The sequence below is a fragment of the Podarcis erhardii genome (genome assembly GCF_964252035.2).
Source record: "Podarcis erhardii genome assembly, chromosome: 9".
In the NCBI taxonomy this organism is placed as follows: Eukaryota; Metazoa; Chordata; class Lepidosauria; order Squamata; family Lacertidae; genus Podarcis; species Podarcis erhardii.
Genome location: NC_138512.1, coordinates 73,865,850 through 73,883,653, shown reverse-complemented (window position 1 = coordinate 73,883,653; position 17,804 = coordinate 73,865,850). Strand labels below are relative to the sequence as shown.

General features: G+C 42.3%; 1 protein-coding gene across 3 annotated transcripts in view; it reads left to right on the top strand.

Annotated features, from left to right (window-relative positions):
• The first annotated feature begins 445 nt into the window (after positions 1 to 445).
• Positions 446 to 17,804, top strand: part of CTNNA2 (catenin alpha 2) — a 536,832-nt gene continuing 519,473 nt past the window's right edge. The window contains exon 1 of one of the 3 annotated variants that reach the window (XM_081876762.1): positions 446 to 517. The gene's annotated coding sequence lies outside the window, so the exon portion shown is untranslated. Of the gene's footprint in view, positions 518 to 675; positions 942 to 17,804 lie in introns of those variants that run through there. The other 2 variants (XM_081876760.1, XM_081876761.1) reach the window with 2 other exon arrangements.

The window sequence follows — 17,804 nt, the reverse complement described above, 5'->3', positions numbered from 1 at the left end:
TTACACCATTAACCCTCCCCCCACTTGCTCTCCTTCACACCCCTCCCCCCTTTACACCACTAACCCTCCCCCACCCACTTGCTCTCCTTCACACCCCTCCCCCCTTCACACCCCACCCTCCCCACCCACTTGCTCTCCTTCACACCCCTCCCCCCTTCACACCCCACCCTCCCCACCCACTTGCTCTCCTTCACACCCCTCCCCCCTTCACACCCCACCCTCCCCACCCACTTGCTCTCCTTCACACCCCACCCTCCCCACCCACTTGCTCTCCCTCACACCCCTCCCCCTTTACACCCACTTGCCCTCCCTCACACCCTTATCCCTCTCTCTCTCTCTTCCCGAGGCCCCACAGGCCGGTCCTCCGCCTCACGCCCCCCCCCCCCGCGCGCTTTGTAACGGGCGGCGCGTGGCCGCCGCGAGCGCTTAGCAACGCCGTTGCCATCCCCACAGGCGGCGGCGGCGGCGGCACCTGCGCACTGGCCTCTGGCCGGGCCCCGCTCGCCCGTTCCCTCAGGTAACAAGCACGAACCCCGCCCCCCCCCAACGCTCGCGAGCCGGCAGTGCGAGTGCCCCCCCCCTGCACACGTCTCCTCAGCGGGCGCCACCTGCCGTTATTCCCCCGGCGGCGCAGGCGCGCTGGCGGAACCTTCGGCTGCTGCGCGTCGCCGGCCCTTCCCTCACCGCCGCCGGAGGAGGGAGGCGGAGGCGGGCCCGAGCGGGAGAGAAAGGCCGGGCGGAGGACGGGGAGGGAGGAGGAGGAGGAGGAGGGAGGCGGGGACCGCCTTGGCCGCCGCCGCCAGTCGCGCTCTCTGGCGTGCGTGAGGGGAGCCCGGGGAGCCCTCGCGAGGCAGCGCAGCCCGCTCGCTCGCTCGTTGGGCGCCACAAGCCCGGCGCGAGGAGGCGAACGAGGCGGCTCTCCCACCACGCACCGAGCGGAGGTGAGGCCGGGGCTCAGCAGCCTCCCCTGCATCCCTCCCTCCTCCTCTCCTGCTGCTGCTGCTGCCTTTCATCCTCCCGTCTGTCTCCTTTCATCCTCCCATCCCTCCTTCTCCCGTCTCTCTCTCTCTCTCTCTCTCCCTCTTTTCCTTCCCGCCCCCCCCACCTCGACTCCCTCCTTACCCCCCCCTCGCCTCCCATCTGCCACCTTTCACCCCCTCCCCATCCTTACCTTAGCATCCCTTCCTTCATCCCTTCCTGCATCCCTCCCTTCCTCCCTCCATCCTTCCTCCTTTGTGTTCACGCTCTTTCTCTCTTGCCAGCCTGGCTGTCACAGCGCTCACTTACCAAACCCAACCCCCCCCCACCTCCATCAAAATGCATGTCTATGTGCAGGATTTAAAATTCCTGCCTCTGAGAGAGGGAACCACATACATGCACATTGTGTGTGTGTGTATATGTGTGTGTGTGTGTGTGTGTTTATTCCCCCCCCCCTTCCACCGCCTTTTCCCCTCTTTCCTTCCTTTCCCTTTCTTCTTCTTCTTTCTCACATGCGTCTCTCTGTGTGCGCGCTTGGGAGAGAATCAGGCAGAGAATCCATCCCTCCTGCCCCCCTCCCCCTGTTCTGAATAAGTGGTCATTTTTCTGCAGTGTGTGTACTGTATATGTGTGGGTATAAAAGGAGAGGGGGGGAGAGGACCAGAGGAGCTTTTTTGGGTTTGTGTGTGTGTGTCTGAATTAGAGAGAGAGAGAAATATCTTCTTTCCTCCTATTCCTAGGGAAGGGATGCTTCCTTGTGCCCCTTTCATATTAGCCGGTCCTTTATACCACATTTTCTTTTCTCTGGGCATCGGTTTTATGGTTCAGTGTATGCGTTTAAACTCGTCACTGGGCGGCCTCTAAATTACAAAGTCTCCTCCTGCTTTTAATTGTCTCAGTAAGATGCCACTGGGAAAAAGGAAATAGAGAGAGTATAGTTGAAAAAGATAAGCCAGCGGTTTGCTGCCTTTAGGCCTCTTTAAGCTTCTGAGCAACTTCAGGCAACCTGCTTTGTATCTGAGCCTGAGAAGGTCTCTGGTCCCGCCAAGGCATTTGTTGAAAATGATGAAATGACATGAATTTATAACTTAGTATAGTTATTACGGTATAGAGTTATATATACCCAATTGGTTTGAGTATCTTCCTCTCCAATCAATCTAATAAACAGAGGTTTTGGGATGGGAAGTAATTGTGTTTACTTGTGAGCATTATGTTGGCAGAGTATTATCTGAACTGTGTTAGACTTTGCGTGTTGAGTTTGTGTTGACTTCTGTGTGAAATGACAGTGTTGAGGAGTGGGCAGAAAAAAGATGCTTGATTTTAAAACCTCTACAATTAGTAGGCAGCTGTTTCTCGGATGGTTCAGTGTACCTTTGACTTATCACAGCTGGAAAAGGGTGATGGCATTAAACTTGCAGTTCATATTTTAGCTGCTGGGTTATGTGTCTTCTAATATGTATCATGGGAGTGTTGCCATTTCGCCCTTCCCGTAGCAAATATATTGTCAGCAGTACTGTGACATTTTCAACTGTGTTGTTAGATAATATATTACACGTAAATTTTCATTTTGAGTTTGCCTATTGAATGAAGAAGTTTATTATGTACTTTGTCAACCTGAGCCTGTACTCTGGAACTTTGACATTTCCAAAATACTACAATCAGCATTGTGCGGGTTTGTGTGTAACTGCTGGCACATATTTCCTTAGAGATGTTATATTCTGTTAACTTGTCAAAATTATTGGCAGGGTTCTTAATTGTGTATTCTGAATAGGTCGTATTCATTACACTATTTTTTAAAACTGCTTTATAAAAATCATGTTTATTTCCTTAGTTGGAAGAGCATAAAATGGGCATTTCGTCATTGATAAAAACAAAATTCTATAAATAATATCATAATTAAAAACTAAATAAGTATATAATCATGGCTACTTGTCCAAGTGTTTAATTTAAAATGGTTTGTCTAATGTTGCAATTATATTTAAAATATATTTAAACAGAGCAAGTTTTATCTTTGTAAAACATGGTGAGCAACTGTTAGTGAAGGCATCTCAAGATGTACAAATTAAAACCCTAAATTAAAACTTAACTGACATGTTCAGTTTGGTAAGAACCTATTATGCATGTGAGTGGTTTTAGAATTGAGACTTTTTCATCTGTTGGTGGCCATGTGAATGAAATTTCAATGTTCTTTCAGGGCCAGAACTCTTAAGGCAGAGTTATGACTCTTATTTTGAGTGTCCTTGCAGAGGGGGAATATTGTTAAATGAGAAATATGACATCAGTAGTGTCACTGATGTGGTTGAGTCAAGTTTGTTACAAATCCCTGAAATATATATGCAATTTTGTGAGAAACTGTAGGACAAAGTGGATTGATGTCAATATACTCTGGATAGCTAAGTTGATAGAGCATGATGAGGCTCTTAATCTCAGGGTTGTGGGTTCAAGCCTCATGTTGGGCAAAAGAGTCCTGCATTGCAGGGGGTTGGACTAGATGACCCCCACGGTACCTTCCAACTCTACAAGCTTATGATTCTATGATCTTACAAGGTTGAAATAGGAAGACTATTAGCTGTACACATGCATGTCCTTAAACTAGTAAGGCAATATTGATGTATAGTGTATTCAAACATAATGTGGAACTTGTAATGTGAAACTCACTGTGGCAGTGTACAACCAATACATTGGTTTTCATTGCATTCACTTAAAAGATATGTCTCTGTGTTGGTGTGACTACTCTATAAAATACTATCTATAGCACTGCTATGCAGTAGGTCAGTTTAGAAAATATGTGATTAATGGGGTACAATGAGTTGCATCTGGGGCAGGGCTAGATTTGATGGGATCCTCAGTGGTAGCAGAACCCTCCCCTTATCTTGGTAGTGTCAGGTGGGTATAGCAGCAGGGGTTTTTTTGTTTGTTTTTTTAAAACTCATCTAGCTGGCCAGCACTGCTTCTGTTCCTGCCAATTAAATTCCCCCAAAAGGTTTCTGTACACCTGGTAGTGTGTCCTAGAGCGACACTGTCAGGGACCCAGCTGCATTGTGGGGAGATTAATATGACAGGTGATTGCCTCCAAGGAGTGCTGAACCTGGATAACTACAGCTGGTGTTCTGGGTGATGACTAGGTAGGCAGCTGTCCTTCTTGCGGATTTGGGCTGTTGACCACTGTACAGTGGCCTGATCTGTAGCCCAAGCCTGCCCCCAATGATGTTGAAATTCCCATAAGTCCCCTGTTTTGGTTAGAATGGCTGTGTTAATAGTGTAATCATACACATCTTTACTCGTATGTTCATCTCACCAAGATGTGTTGAGGATGTGGGATTTAATTTTCTAATCTTGATGGTGCCTTGATAATCACATTAAATGTACATTTCAGACACTTAGAATTCTGCTGGAGTTGATTAGCCAGAATCATAAGCACAGACACAGCTTCCTTTGTGCCCAAACAGAAACAAGCTGGGGATGAATTTTGTCCTGTTTTTGTTTCTCGCTTTGTAGAAGAATTGCATGTGTGTCCTGCTCCACTGCAAACAAGCTGTTATTTTCTCCACTGATTCAGAAGGGTTTGCTAGCTGGTTGTGCATCACCCATTTGAACTTGCTGTCTGCTACCATTAGCATGCTTTTTCAGCTGTTCCTAGGAAGTTTTCACAGTTTCAAATAGAAATATTTGAATCTTAATGTTAACTGTGTACATCTCCCAATGAAAGTGCCTTGTATATAATGTGAATATGAAGTTAGGTTAATCACTGCAACCCCAAATTAAATCCTTATTCCTCCCATTGGTTGTATGAAATGTTCAAGAGGTCCACATCTAGGCAAATTGTTGGAATGAGGTCCACTGGCTCTAGCTGGGGAATCCTTGAGCCAAAAAAAAAGAAAAGAAAAAGAAAAAAAGAAACGAAAGAAAGAGAAATTAATTAATTAATTAATTAATTAATTAATTAAAAGGAAAAATAGAGGAGAAAGAGCTAAAGAAAAATCTACTCCCTGTGAACCTTGTCTTGAAAGAGGTCTCCTCTTAGCAAGAAGACAAACTTGGCCAAGAAAATGGGCTAAAAGCAAAATGCAAAAAGCTTACACTCCATCTCCTCAAAACCCCATGCCAGTATACCTTGAGCATTTAGGAAAGATTCTGTTGGGCAAGGGCGGAGGGACAGTGCACAGAGTAAAGGAAGAGAAATAAGGCTTGAAAGCTAAGCAAGGTCAGGGGTAGGTAACTCTTCTTTGTATGTTTCTCAGTATAAAGACCTCTCTCATTTAAAATCTTTCCCCAAACTCTGATTACTTCTGTCTCTTGTTATACTCTTGAATAACTCATTAAAAACTACTCAATTAATTTATGACTTTCACCAAGATCCTGTGCCTTCTTTGTTTCTCTTCCCTCCCTTTCATCCTTTAATCTTTCAGCTTTCCTTATCAAAAGTAAGTTGCAAAGTCTGTCCAGGCCTGGACAAAAAAGCCTTCAAACCACCTGGTTTCTAACTGTCTCAAACTAATTGCTCCAAACAAAGGTTTTTATTTCTAAACTGCAATGAAAATGTTGGGTAAAATAAAAACAATATACTATAAAGGCAAACACCTGGGCAATTACCAGATGACAGGGGAAGATGTCTCTCACCACAATACTGAGTGCCCAGTTCATATCTTGATCCCCCTCTTCACCCCAGAGCTTATAATAGGAGATTCCCACCCCCTTGAATAGCTGCTTCCTAGATTAATCAAACAGACACAGATAATTCCTAAACTCTGATGAGGAAACATGTAAAATCAAAAGGTACCCAAATATAAAATTGAATAAAAGTAATATTTCATTCCCAATTAAACAAAAAAACTGTGTTGTTCCAGCATAAGCTCCAGTTGGTCACAGAGATAATTTTTCTCCCTTTTCTTGTTGTTAATTAGAACAGGGAATACCCAGAATGTCCTCGTCTAGGGGTCCCTTGGGTGCTGCGGTCAGAGAACTGTCAACCATCCAGACACCCATCTTCAAAGGATGATATAGGGCCCATTGCTGTGCTTGTCTCAAAGTTTGCATGGTAGGAAAAAATGATACAGTACATGCATTCAAGAATGATTCAACGGTATCTTTTCTGCTTCTCCAGGCTTCAGCTTAGGCATAATGATCATCACTGCTTTCTGAAACTAAACTTTAGCTCATACAATATGTGGATCTGATCCTTCCATTTAGTTCCCCAGAGCCCAGAAAATAACTTCAGAGAGGACATAACCAACAAAGGGATACCCTATTGGCTACCCAAATGGGTTCAAACACCCACTGTCCCTTACTAATGGCTGATGGGTTGAGAGAGAGCAACATCATAGAAGCATAGCTGTCAACTTTCAGATTTGAAAATAAGGGATCAGCGGCCTCGAAAATAAGGGATCAGCAGCCTCACCTGTCCCGGGGACAGTCTACAGGATATCTAACAATCCGGGATAGCAGCGGGAAACGGTGCTGGAATAAGGGAATTTCCCGTAAAAAAAGGGAAGGTTGACCGCTATGCATAGAAGTGGTGTTTCCAGCTACCCATTCCTTGCTCTTGAAAGCCTTGCAAGTGTTTGCAGGAGAGAGATTGTGAGCAACATTATGGGAGTTGTGTTTCTAGGACTAAGTTGAAACAGTGAAACACTCTTGTTACTTTTGCTGTTGGATGCTGCATGGTGTTTAAGTAAACTTGTTACATTTATAGTATTGAAATGTTGCTTTTTGTATATTATTATACTTGCTTTTGTTTTGCTATGTTATTATGAAATTGTTTCCATAGCGTTTGTTTGAAACGTATTCCTGTTTTCTTTGTTGTAAGCATGATTTTGTGTGTGGAAAAGTGGAATACAAATAAAATGAATGAAGGAATCCAGGAGCAGGTGCAAACCATGCTCTGGAGCTATAGTCCTAAATAGCTTCGGCTCTGTCTACCTGAAGGTTCTTTTCCACCCATCGTTCAGCCCGGACACTGAGCTCCTGCTCTGAGGGCCTTCTTGGCGGTTCCCTCATTGTGGGAAGTGAAGTTACAGGGAACCAGGCAGAGGACCTTCTGGGTAGTGGTGTCCACCCTGTGGAATGCCCTCCCGTCAGATGTCAAGGAAATAAACAACTACCTCACTTTTAGGCAGTCCTGTATTGGGAAGCTTTTAATTTCTGATGTATTGTGTGTTCTTTATATTCTTTTGGAAGCTGTCCAGAGTGGCTGGGGCAACCCAGTCAGATAGGTGGGGTACAAGTAATAAATTATTATTATTATCCACAACATCTGAAGTGTACCATATTGGCTACCTCTGATCTATAGTGTGTGTGTGTGTGTGTGTGTGTTTGTGTTTGTGTTTGTGTTTGTGTTTGTGTAATATTAGATATAGCTATTCTCTCTCCTTTTTAAAGGTGAAAAGATTTTGATGAATTATATACTGTGTCAAATCAGTGTGGTGTTGTGTTTAGAATGTGGGTCTAGACATTAGAGGGGTCAGCTCATTAAGCACTTATTTATTCTTTGGGCTACAATCTTGTATACACTTACCTGAGAGTGAGTTCCATTGAACTTAGTGGGGTTAAGACATGCAAAGGATTGCACTTATTAAGGACTAATTGAAGAGGGAAGGAGGATTTGCTGACTGAGCTCCACGTTGGCCACACCAGGCCAACTTGATTCCTAAAGTTTTCTGAACAGGCTCTTCCTTTTGACCTTACCTGTCCCTAAGGGCTTCTTAACTTGTAGAGAACAATTGGGCTTGTGATAATTAGTTACTGCTTGTAGCTGGAGGGAATTATTTAACCCAGTGATGTTCCATATTAAAGTACCACAAATTTGAGAATGGGTGGAGTTAGTAGTTTATTTAGGCTCCGTACACACTATACATTTAAAGCACATTTGAAGCACATTTTATCCCCTCAAAGAATTATGGATGCTGTAGTTTGTTAAAGGTTGCTGGGCATTGTAACTCTGTGAAGGTTAAACTACATTGCCCAGAATTCTTTGAGAGGGGAAAGTGCGCTTTGAATGAGTTTAAAAGCTATAAAGTGTACATAGCCTTAGATTCATTACCCTGCTCAGGCCTGCAGAACATTAAGAACCGCCGTCTCCCCATATGAACCGACCCAGACTCTGTGCTTGCCATCTGAGGCCCTTCTCTATGTCCCCTCCCTGAGCGGTTTGGAGGGTGATAGCATGAGAACAGGCCTTTTGTCATGGCTCCTCATCTGTGGAATGCTTTCCTCAGAGAGTCTTGTCTGGTACCATCACTACATGCCTTTAGGCACCAAGCAAAAACATTTATATTTACTCAGGCCTTTGGCCATTAAATAATCTATGGCTTGTTAAATGTGTTTTTTGGGGGGAACAGTTATTATTATTTTATCATTATGCTGTGTAGTATTAAGCTTTGTATTATTTTTTATTATTATACTGTGTTAATTATGTTCTTAATGTTGTACACCGCCCTGGGATCTTTGGATAAAGGGTGGTATATAAATCAAATAAATAAGAATAATAAGTGAAATAAAGGTTCTCTGCTGTAAACTAAAGTACATTTATGCTTTGTTATACCCACGTTTCCCTATTTTTTGTGAACATTAAAACCTGTGTTTAATAGTGTGTGTGTATATGTTATGGGGGTTGCATTCTCGCGTTTTGGTGCTCTAGAAACAGTCTGGGCTCATTTGCATTGTCTACTACGTTCAGTCAATTCCAGCCTGAATTTTTCCATACCCCAAGTATTCATGCAAGAATACAGGCTACCTCCAGCCTAATAATTCTCCTCAGTCCACCAAATCACAAAATGACATTGAAGTGTAATGGTGGTGGAAGCATGCCCAGGTATTCTCCTGACAGCTTAAATGCACAAAGCTTGTTCTTTGGTTGGCTGACAATCAGTCAGCTAGGCAAGAAATTGTTAAAGGATTACATGTCCCAAAGAAATTTTCCTCACTGAGATCTTCTAAGTACTTAATCTGTAGTTGAGGTGGAAGAAATCAATTGGGCAGCGATTTTTTTAAATTCCAGTTTTTCTAATCTTAAACTGTGAGTAATTAAGGATAGTGTTTGCAGTTTTTATTATAAGCTTTACTGTTGCTAAAGCCACATTGAAAGAGGAAAAGGTTGCCAGGTTCTATGTGGGCCAGAAAAACACTATTGTGGAAGAAGATTCATCTTACTACTTCCTTCAGTGTACAGAAGTTGCAAGGACATTGCCCTGTACTAAATCTCTAAACTCTAAAAGAGATTTGAGATACATTGGTGGCAAAATTTCCTTAGATTTTGTAACACATCTGTTTTCTGCTTTTTTTGTGTGGCTGGGATTGAAAACAGCAGTGGGTGAGGCCAGAGCCACTATCTTCCAGCTCTCTGTTTCACATCATTGTGACCATACTACTACTTTCTTGAGAAAGAAAACCAGAGGGAGGCATGATCTAGTGAGAGATCATCACATGCTCTCTCATATCACATTTCCTTGGCCATCCTGCTTGTTGTCTCTCTCCCTGTCACCCTGTTCTCTGCTAACTGTCCATCACTTTTCCCTTGTCTATCTCCGTTGTCTCATTTTGTTCAGCTTTTGGCTCCACAATTTCCATATTTTGCTGCCATTTCCTTTCCTGACAGAAGAATGAAGGGCAAGGGAAGCTTTAGGAGCGATTGATTTAAGGTACATGGGGTGCCTTGAAGAAGTAGCTCCTGACAAAGCACACTCCTGACAAAGCACACTTTGTCAGGAATGGCAAGGGATGGGAAAGCAGTGGCTCTTGAAAGGGAAGTGTGGTACTGCCATGGAGGAGAGACTGTGGGCTGTGGTGTACACAGCAGACTGCATTTGTCCATGAGGCCAACATTTCCTCCCTCCTGCTTTTGTTCTTAGTCTCCTTTTTCAGAACCTGTCAAATTGGTACATAGCCAGTTTTGGAGGCACAGAGTACCAAGTGCTAAGAATCACAAGTGGGGATAGTGCTGTTGCAGTCATGTTCTTCTTGTGGACCTTCCATAGGCATCTGGTACAATGTTGTACTAGGGGGCCTTTGGCCTGATTTAGGAGAGCTCTTGTATGCTAAAAATTGCAAGTCTGGTAATGTACATTTGAGGTGCTCTGCTCAAAATTCGTTTGAATGTGCTTTTTTTTAACCTCCTGCTGAGTTTTTTTTAGTTCTTTGACTTGAGCTTATAGACTTTTCCACAATAATTGTACAGTTTAACAAAACAGTAGTCTGAAAAACTGGTTCGTCTGAAATATTATGTATATAAAGATGGCTTGAGTGTGTAACTAAATACATCAATACTTGCTGATGTGCACAACAAATTAATGTGACTCTTAAAAATGGATGAAACTAACTGTTTCCACAACTGTGTTACTCTGGTTTCTGCAGGAAAAAAGGCATGCCTTTGGGTTGGGATGATTTGCCATACATTTTCAGTCCATGGGGCAGGAATCTTTTCTGGATTATCCAGTGTGTCTGTGAATTGATACAATGTTGTACATTGCTTCCAAGCATTGTACATGTTATTCTAACTTTGAAATTTAAGTTTTAACATTTCAGTTTCATAGGATTCCAAACTTAGTTGCCTAGCATTAAAATGTTAATAAGTATGGACAAGTATAATGAAGATGCTTTGAAGCCTGGCATTATGACATGGCCCCCAAATTGCTCCAGCATTCACATTTGTGTATGGGGAAGGGTATTTCCACCAGCTTCTATTGATTGTTATGAATCATCTTACCATTTCTATTTCTGTTTCTTATACCTATATAATCTGATTTATGTCTGCTGTTTTTGATAGGTTCTGTATGACTAGGAGGACTCTGACACAAATGTGGTATATCCAGAAATACTTTTATTATTTTATACTAATCAATACTCTACTCCAGAGAAAGATAATGTATTGGAAGAACTACTTTTCAGAACTGTATAGTGTTTTGAAAACCCAATATATTTGGTATGCAGTGATTAAAACATCTGCTGTTATGAAGATATGATAGCATTTTAAAAACAAAAATCAAATATAAGTGATATATTCCTTTTTTTTCTACTGACATTTTTTATTTAACCGTGAAGCAAAAATAACCCGTTGGTTATAGGAACAAAATGTCAGCACTGTTGCCAGTGCTATATTTCTTGTACAGTGCAAAGTGTGAGATATTTAAGTAAAACAGCAGTTAAATTTATCTTTTGAATATGCCGTAAATCTTTTCACAATCAGTTTCTTCAACACTTGTTTTACTGAATGTTGTTTGCCTCCTTTCTACACATAAGAGAGGCAGGTGGGTTTCCCCCCCACCCCCAGCTTATAGGTATCCTCCAATCCACTGCATTGCCTTTATTGCTGCTGTCCTCTTGTCCTTTCCTTACCAGGTGGTGGAACAGAAAGGGGTTCTTCCCCTGTCCCATATTTTGCATTTCAGGGGAGTGGCTTCCAGTCGACTGTAGCCATTTCTGCCACCATTTGACCAAAGTGGCTCTGGGCCCACCTAAAGCTATTCTTGACAAATATAATGCGCATGGCTGGAGTCAGGCCTGGTGGCAGTTGCACAGATCAGGCTGGTGAAGTGGACATAGAGCACTCTGCTTCACCAGCCCTGGCAGCTTCTGTACTGATTGTGGAGAAAGTGAAGCCACTTTTTGTAACCACTGAGGAAACCAATTGGGACAATGAAGCAGAGTGTTCTATTCCATGCTTTGCCCACGATTTAAAGCTCCATGTCTGAGCACCCCCTTTCACCCCCTCCAGAGTGTTCTCCGCGAAAACCCTCTCTTTAAATCTCAATTGGGGCATATATCAAACTGCGGAAAACCTGAATTTACATTTGCTCCAATTGAGCACTAAAAAGCGGATTTTTTGAGGGGGAAGCTTGGCGGGGAGGGAGAAAACCGCTTGAAGAACAAGCGTTAAAGTGCAAACCTGTGCATGGAAAGAGCAGGGCTAAAGGTTAAGTGTGGATAAGCCTTAACTTACATGGAATACCTGGTTACCAGTGGTGGCCAGGTGAGTGCTTAAAATGTAAGAGTGTAGTAGAGAATAATCACTACAGTGGAACCTATAGTTACGGACTTAATGCGTTCCGGAGGTCTGTCCGCTGGTCGAAACAGGATGCTAGAAGAGGCGTCTTGTGAGTGTGTGCATTCGGCAGTAGCGCGCTTCTGCATATGCGCATTCCGTGGCCGTCGTTCCTGTGCACATGCAGATTGCAGAAGCTGCTTCCGCGCATGTTTACTTCTGGGTTTGCTGTGGACGCAACTTGGAACATCTGTGAGACGAGGCGTACATAGGTCGAGGTTCCACTGTATTTCTTTTTCTTTCCAAATGCTGCATACATAGTGATGGAAATAATATTTTCCATATCAGAGTCCTGACATTTCGATTTTATAAGCTTGAGAATGGAAGCCAAATTAAAACTACTAGTGTAAATAGTTAAAACTTACCCTAATGTGGCAGTTTCTATCAATAGCACACTTTGGAAGTGAAACCTGAATTGTGTTGCCAGCTAAATATACTGGAGTTATTGCTATCATTCCTGGTTATGGTACTTTTGGATTGTGATGGTGATTGAAAAGGCTATCTTAGTTTTTTCTGCTTCTTATTCAACAGTGGAGAGTGCCTTTTGTAACATCTTGGTGAAGTTGCTGACTGTTTTCTTTCTGGGGAAAGCATGTATCACAGATTGTGGAAGTAGATTTTGTTCTGTGCAGATAGTTCCTCACTTTCAACTCAGTTCTATTCTGCGTGAGAATTTATTACTGTTAATAGCAAAAACACATTGTGTTTATATCTCATCTTTCCTTCAAGGAGTTCAAGGCAGTATTTCTGATTCTTTCCCACCCTTCTTTATTCTCATAACAATTCTCTGAAGTAGATTAGGCAGAGAGATAAGTGACTGAATGAAAATCACCCAGTAAACCTCATTCCTGGCGCTGTTTTCATGAGCTTCTATTTTCCATATTAATGCTGCATTCATTAATATTTGTTTGTGAGAAAAAAAGTATACTGTTCTTTTGTAAGTGAAGAAGATAACATCATGTAAGGGCATTAATAAATGTAAGGGAAGAACTTGCTGTTGCTGAAGAAAACATAAAAATAACAATTAAAGATAAATTAAGTTCCTAAGCCAACAGATATAAAATAGATGTAAAATTTTGTTTTCTTTTAAACACACAGGATAGCTATCAGTCAAATTGAAATCAGCATGGGGTAGACTTACTACTTGTCACAACAATATGCAAATCATTATAGAGCAGATGCATCATTATTGGTGGACATAAGTAGAAAGAATGTGAACATGTACTTTTAAGCCTTTTCACACACTGAACTAAATTGTGGGAGGGGTGTGAATCCTAGAAAACATAATTTAAATCTGTAGCATCTTACTGGCTGAAGGTGTTGATCCTCTCTGTGCACATAGAGCACTCATGAGCGAGCACATATTAATGTGCACACGGGCAAATATTAACATGGGAGAGGGCAGATTCCTATTAAACTTATGCCTGCAGCATGGCTAATAAGTGCTTATTAGCACTACTATATCTGGTGAAGGGAGGAGCTGCAGGGTAATATATTTGGATGATGGTATAGAAATTTAATAAATAATAATGATAATATAACCCATTTTGTAAAGATGCTCTTTAGTGCTTTATGAGGAAAGCCAAGCAGCTGTGGTGTGGAATTGCAGTTGCTTTGTAAGTATTGATTTTGGAGTGTGTAAAGTACTGAAGGCAGGTGTGGGGAATGTTCGGCCCTCCGCGTGTTGCTAGACTACAGCTCCTATCACCTCCGACCACTGACTATGCTGGCGTTGATATTTTTAAAGAAAAAAAGCACTGATTAGCATCATAGTTCATGTAGCCTCTATTGAGCAGTATTTTATGGACAGCAGATTTTAAAAGACACCTATTTTATTTTGTTAACACACGCCAACACGTTCTGTCAGGTTACACAAAGAAAGGGATATTATTATTGTGACAATGCACTTCACTCCCTCACCCAAGTTGTCCTGAAGGAGCATTGTAAAATATCAGTAGAAAGAGAAGAAAGATACCATCAAAATTGCCAGGAAACAAACAAACAAACAAACAAACAAACAAACAAACAAACAGGTGAACTTAAACTTGTGCTTGGACCAAAATGTATTCAAATACATTATTGTCAGCAAAATGTCTTCTTTCGGGGGCAATAGTCACATATTCTTCTGCTTCGAAAAGGTCCTTTTGGTGTTCTCATTCACACAGGATATTTATCATAATGCAGTTTCTCTTACCGTACATTCTCTAACAAACATCCAGAATAAACTAGAACTTTGGAAAAGTGAATTTGTGAACATAATAGCATGTAACAATTACTCTTGAGGAAGACATATTGTTGTCATGTTGGGTAGAGGAAATAAATGATCCTTCACCTTTTTGAGACTCACTTCTTTCTTTGTTTTTCTGTTTTGGGAAAATAAGCATCTAAAAACTTCCTATAAAGGGGCTGGGGGTGGCAGAAACTTTCTCTTGATTTTTTTGTGGTATCTGTTACTGGCGAGTATTAACTGCTTTCAATTTTAACCTGAGGATTGTCATTTGTCCAGTTTTAACTTTAATTTTAATTGATTTGAATTAATTTTGGGATGCATTTTAATCAATTGATTGCTTGTTTTTACGCATATTGTATTATTTATATGATGTTAGCTGCTCTGAGCCCAAATCTGGCTGGGTAGGGTGGGGTACAAATAAAAATTTATTATTATTATTAATCCATTGGGAGGGAATGTATATAGTTATTTTGATGATTTACCATGCAGCATATAAAGACCTATTCAGAAGTCTTACATTGTGGCATCAATGATTTTTAGTAAGCCTATGCTGACTTTTGGCTGCATTGCCTTGGACAGCTATGTAAATGCTCACCAGCATATGCAGAACACCATTGCAACTGCTGGGTTTTTTTGGCAACTGCCATAGGTTTTGGGCAACTACGGGCATGTTAGACCATGTAGGTGGCTTGTGGCAGTGAGGTTGGCTAGGTGTCCTCTTGATTCCTGCCCATTATGGTTGATAAAATTTAGTAGGAAGGGATTAACAGGATGAGTGGTCACTGCCTTGTTATGGGGGGTAGTTATTCCCAGTGCATTGAACGTGGAAGTGGTGCACCCCTGTATTATGAGGTTTTTGGAAAATACTGCCCGGTATCTAATATTCCCTTTTTGGGCAAGAGTGGAGGCTGGCTGGGTGCAGGTATGGCTGGAGGAAGCAATTTTTCTAGACCCAAATCATTCCGGAATCTTAGCACTGACACAGCTTTGCTTGCCCTGACTAATGGCCTGTATTTGGTGAGAGACATGGGAGGGCATGGTTCCCCTTGACCTCTCTGTGGCTGTTGACACCATTGACCAAGGTTTCTCAGAGTGCATTATATTACAGTGGTTCTGTTCCTAGCTGCAGGGATGTCACCGGAAAGTAGAACTAGGAGATTGTTGTTTGGCCCTGTGTCTTTTGAGTTGTAAGGTCCCGAAAAAGAGTCTCTTCTGTCTCTTATTCTATTTAATATATTTATGAAACCATTGGGAGCTGTCATTGGGCATTTGGAGCATAGTTCCACCAGTATGGTGATGAAATGCAGCTCTATCCATTTCATCTCAGTTGGGATGGGGAGAGATTGCACTTCCCCTGAAATCACAATCATAGTTTGACAGTATCCCTAGATTCTAATTTGTCACTGAAGTTTCATGTAGCATCTATGGCTGCAAGTTACATTGCCTATCTTAGGCTGATTTGCCAGGTGCGGTCATTCCTGGACTGGGGTAGCCTTGCCTCAGTTGTCCATGCTGTAGTAACTCCACCTTAGACTACTATAATGTGCTTTATGAGGGGCTGCCCTTGAAAACATTCTGAAGGCTGCAGCTACTGCAGAATGCAGCTGATAGATTGGTAGGATAGGGAGAACCTTGGAATAGTGGCATTTTACAGGAAAATTTCTGAACCCTTTCAACTGAAGGATCAGCTCTAAAAATAAAATAAAATGCTCCCCAAAAGCACATACACATAGTAGGTTACCAAGTTCAGGCAATGGAGTAGATTTGGGACAGCAGTGAGGAGACTTTTCAGGCACCATGTGACTGGTTCTCTAGATGCTTGAACTAAAGGTGTTAATTATCCTCAAGTTGCAAACATTTGGTCAAGCTCTAGTGCTGACTGAGCTACTTCTTACCCTCCAAGGATTTTATGGCGTTGATGTGAAAAGTGGGAACTTTTAAAAACCTTAGCAGTTTTTAATGTGTTAACTAAAGGTAAAGGTAAAGGTACCCCTGCCCGTACGGGCCAGTCATGACCGACTATATGGTTGCGCGCTCATCTCGCTCAAGAGGCCGGGAGCCGGCGCCGTCCGAAGACACTTCCGGGTCACGTGGCCAGTGTGACGAAGCTGCACTGGTGAGCCAGCACCAGTGCCACACACGGAAACGCCATTTACCTTCCCGCTATAAAGCGGTACCTATTTATCTACTTGCACTTAGGGGTGCTTTCGAACTGCTAGGTGGGCAGGAGCTGGGACCGAACGACGGGAGCTCACCCCGCCACGGGGATTCGAACCGCTGACCTTACGATCAGCAAGTCCTGGGCACTGAGGTTTTACCCACAGCGCCACTCGCACTGCTAATTTTACCTCCCCTCACACTCTAGCAATTCTAATAAAAGTACCATTGACTATTGTTGTGCATTTATCTATTATCCATTGCTGCTTTCCTATTCATGCTTTCATAGATGTTACCTGAACAGAGTGGACATTGAAACCTTTGAAAAGTTTACCCCACACTGGACCGTTTGTGAAACAAAGCTGAGAGCAGCTTAGTTTTGGAAGCAGCTTAGTTGCTTTAACAACGGGGGGGGGGGGAATAAAGTGAAGATGCCTTAGAAGTTGAATCTTGTACCAAATATCTGATTATACAAGGTGTGCAGGGCTGTTGATTCCATAGCTTTACTTAGGTTCAAAGTTCTTACATGTGTATATACTGTTACATGCCACCCCAATCTCTGAGCCGTGCAAGATTCCAGGGGTTCTGGTGTGCTTTACCCAGAGACCATGTTTCCATTTGGAAAATGAGGCACAGCAGAGCCTGTGGCGTCTTGATGATATATGGTTTTTTTACACATATATACAACCTAAGCCTGCAGTGGAGGGATTCCCAGCATTATAGTCCAAGAGGAACTTGCCTTTTTGATAGGTGCAGCTAGTAATGTGAGGTGAGAATATTCTCTGGAGAATATTGTTGAGATTGAGAATATTCTCGTGAAAATTCTTTGCTAGAAAATTCTCCGGAGAATATTCTCCACAAACTGTAAATTCTAATGTAAGAACCAGTTTTACAACCCACATTTAAAAAATCTAGTAAATAATAAGTCAAGCTGTGATATTGCCAGTGTAAGTAATGAATAATTTTTTTTTTTTTGATACAGTTACATTACTGGGCTTTGTGTCATTCACCATTGGCAGTTCTGAAATGTGAGCTACAGAAAACATATCTTATTATTTTTTTAGTTTTAAAAATGCTATTCATTTAATTTGATGAACATTTGAATTCGTATGTATTTCAACTACAGTGGCACCTCAGGGATGATGGGAATTGTAGGCCAAAAACATCTGGAGGGCTGAGTTTGCCTATGCCTGGTCTAAAGGCTCGCCCACCCTTTCCTTTACAGTGGTACCTCGGGTTAAGTACTTAATTCATTCCGGAGGTCCGTACTTAACCTGAAACTGTTCTTAACCTGAAGCACCACTTTAGCTAATGGGGCCTCCTGCTGCTGCCGTGCCGCTGGAGCCCGATTTCTGTTCTCATCCTGAAGCAAAGTCCTTAACCTGAAGCACTATTTCTGGGTTA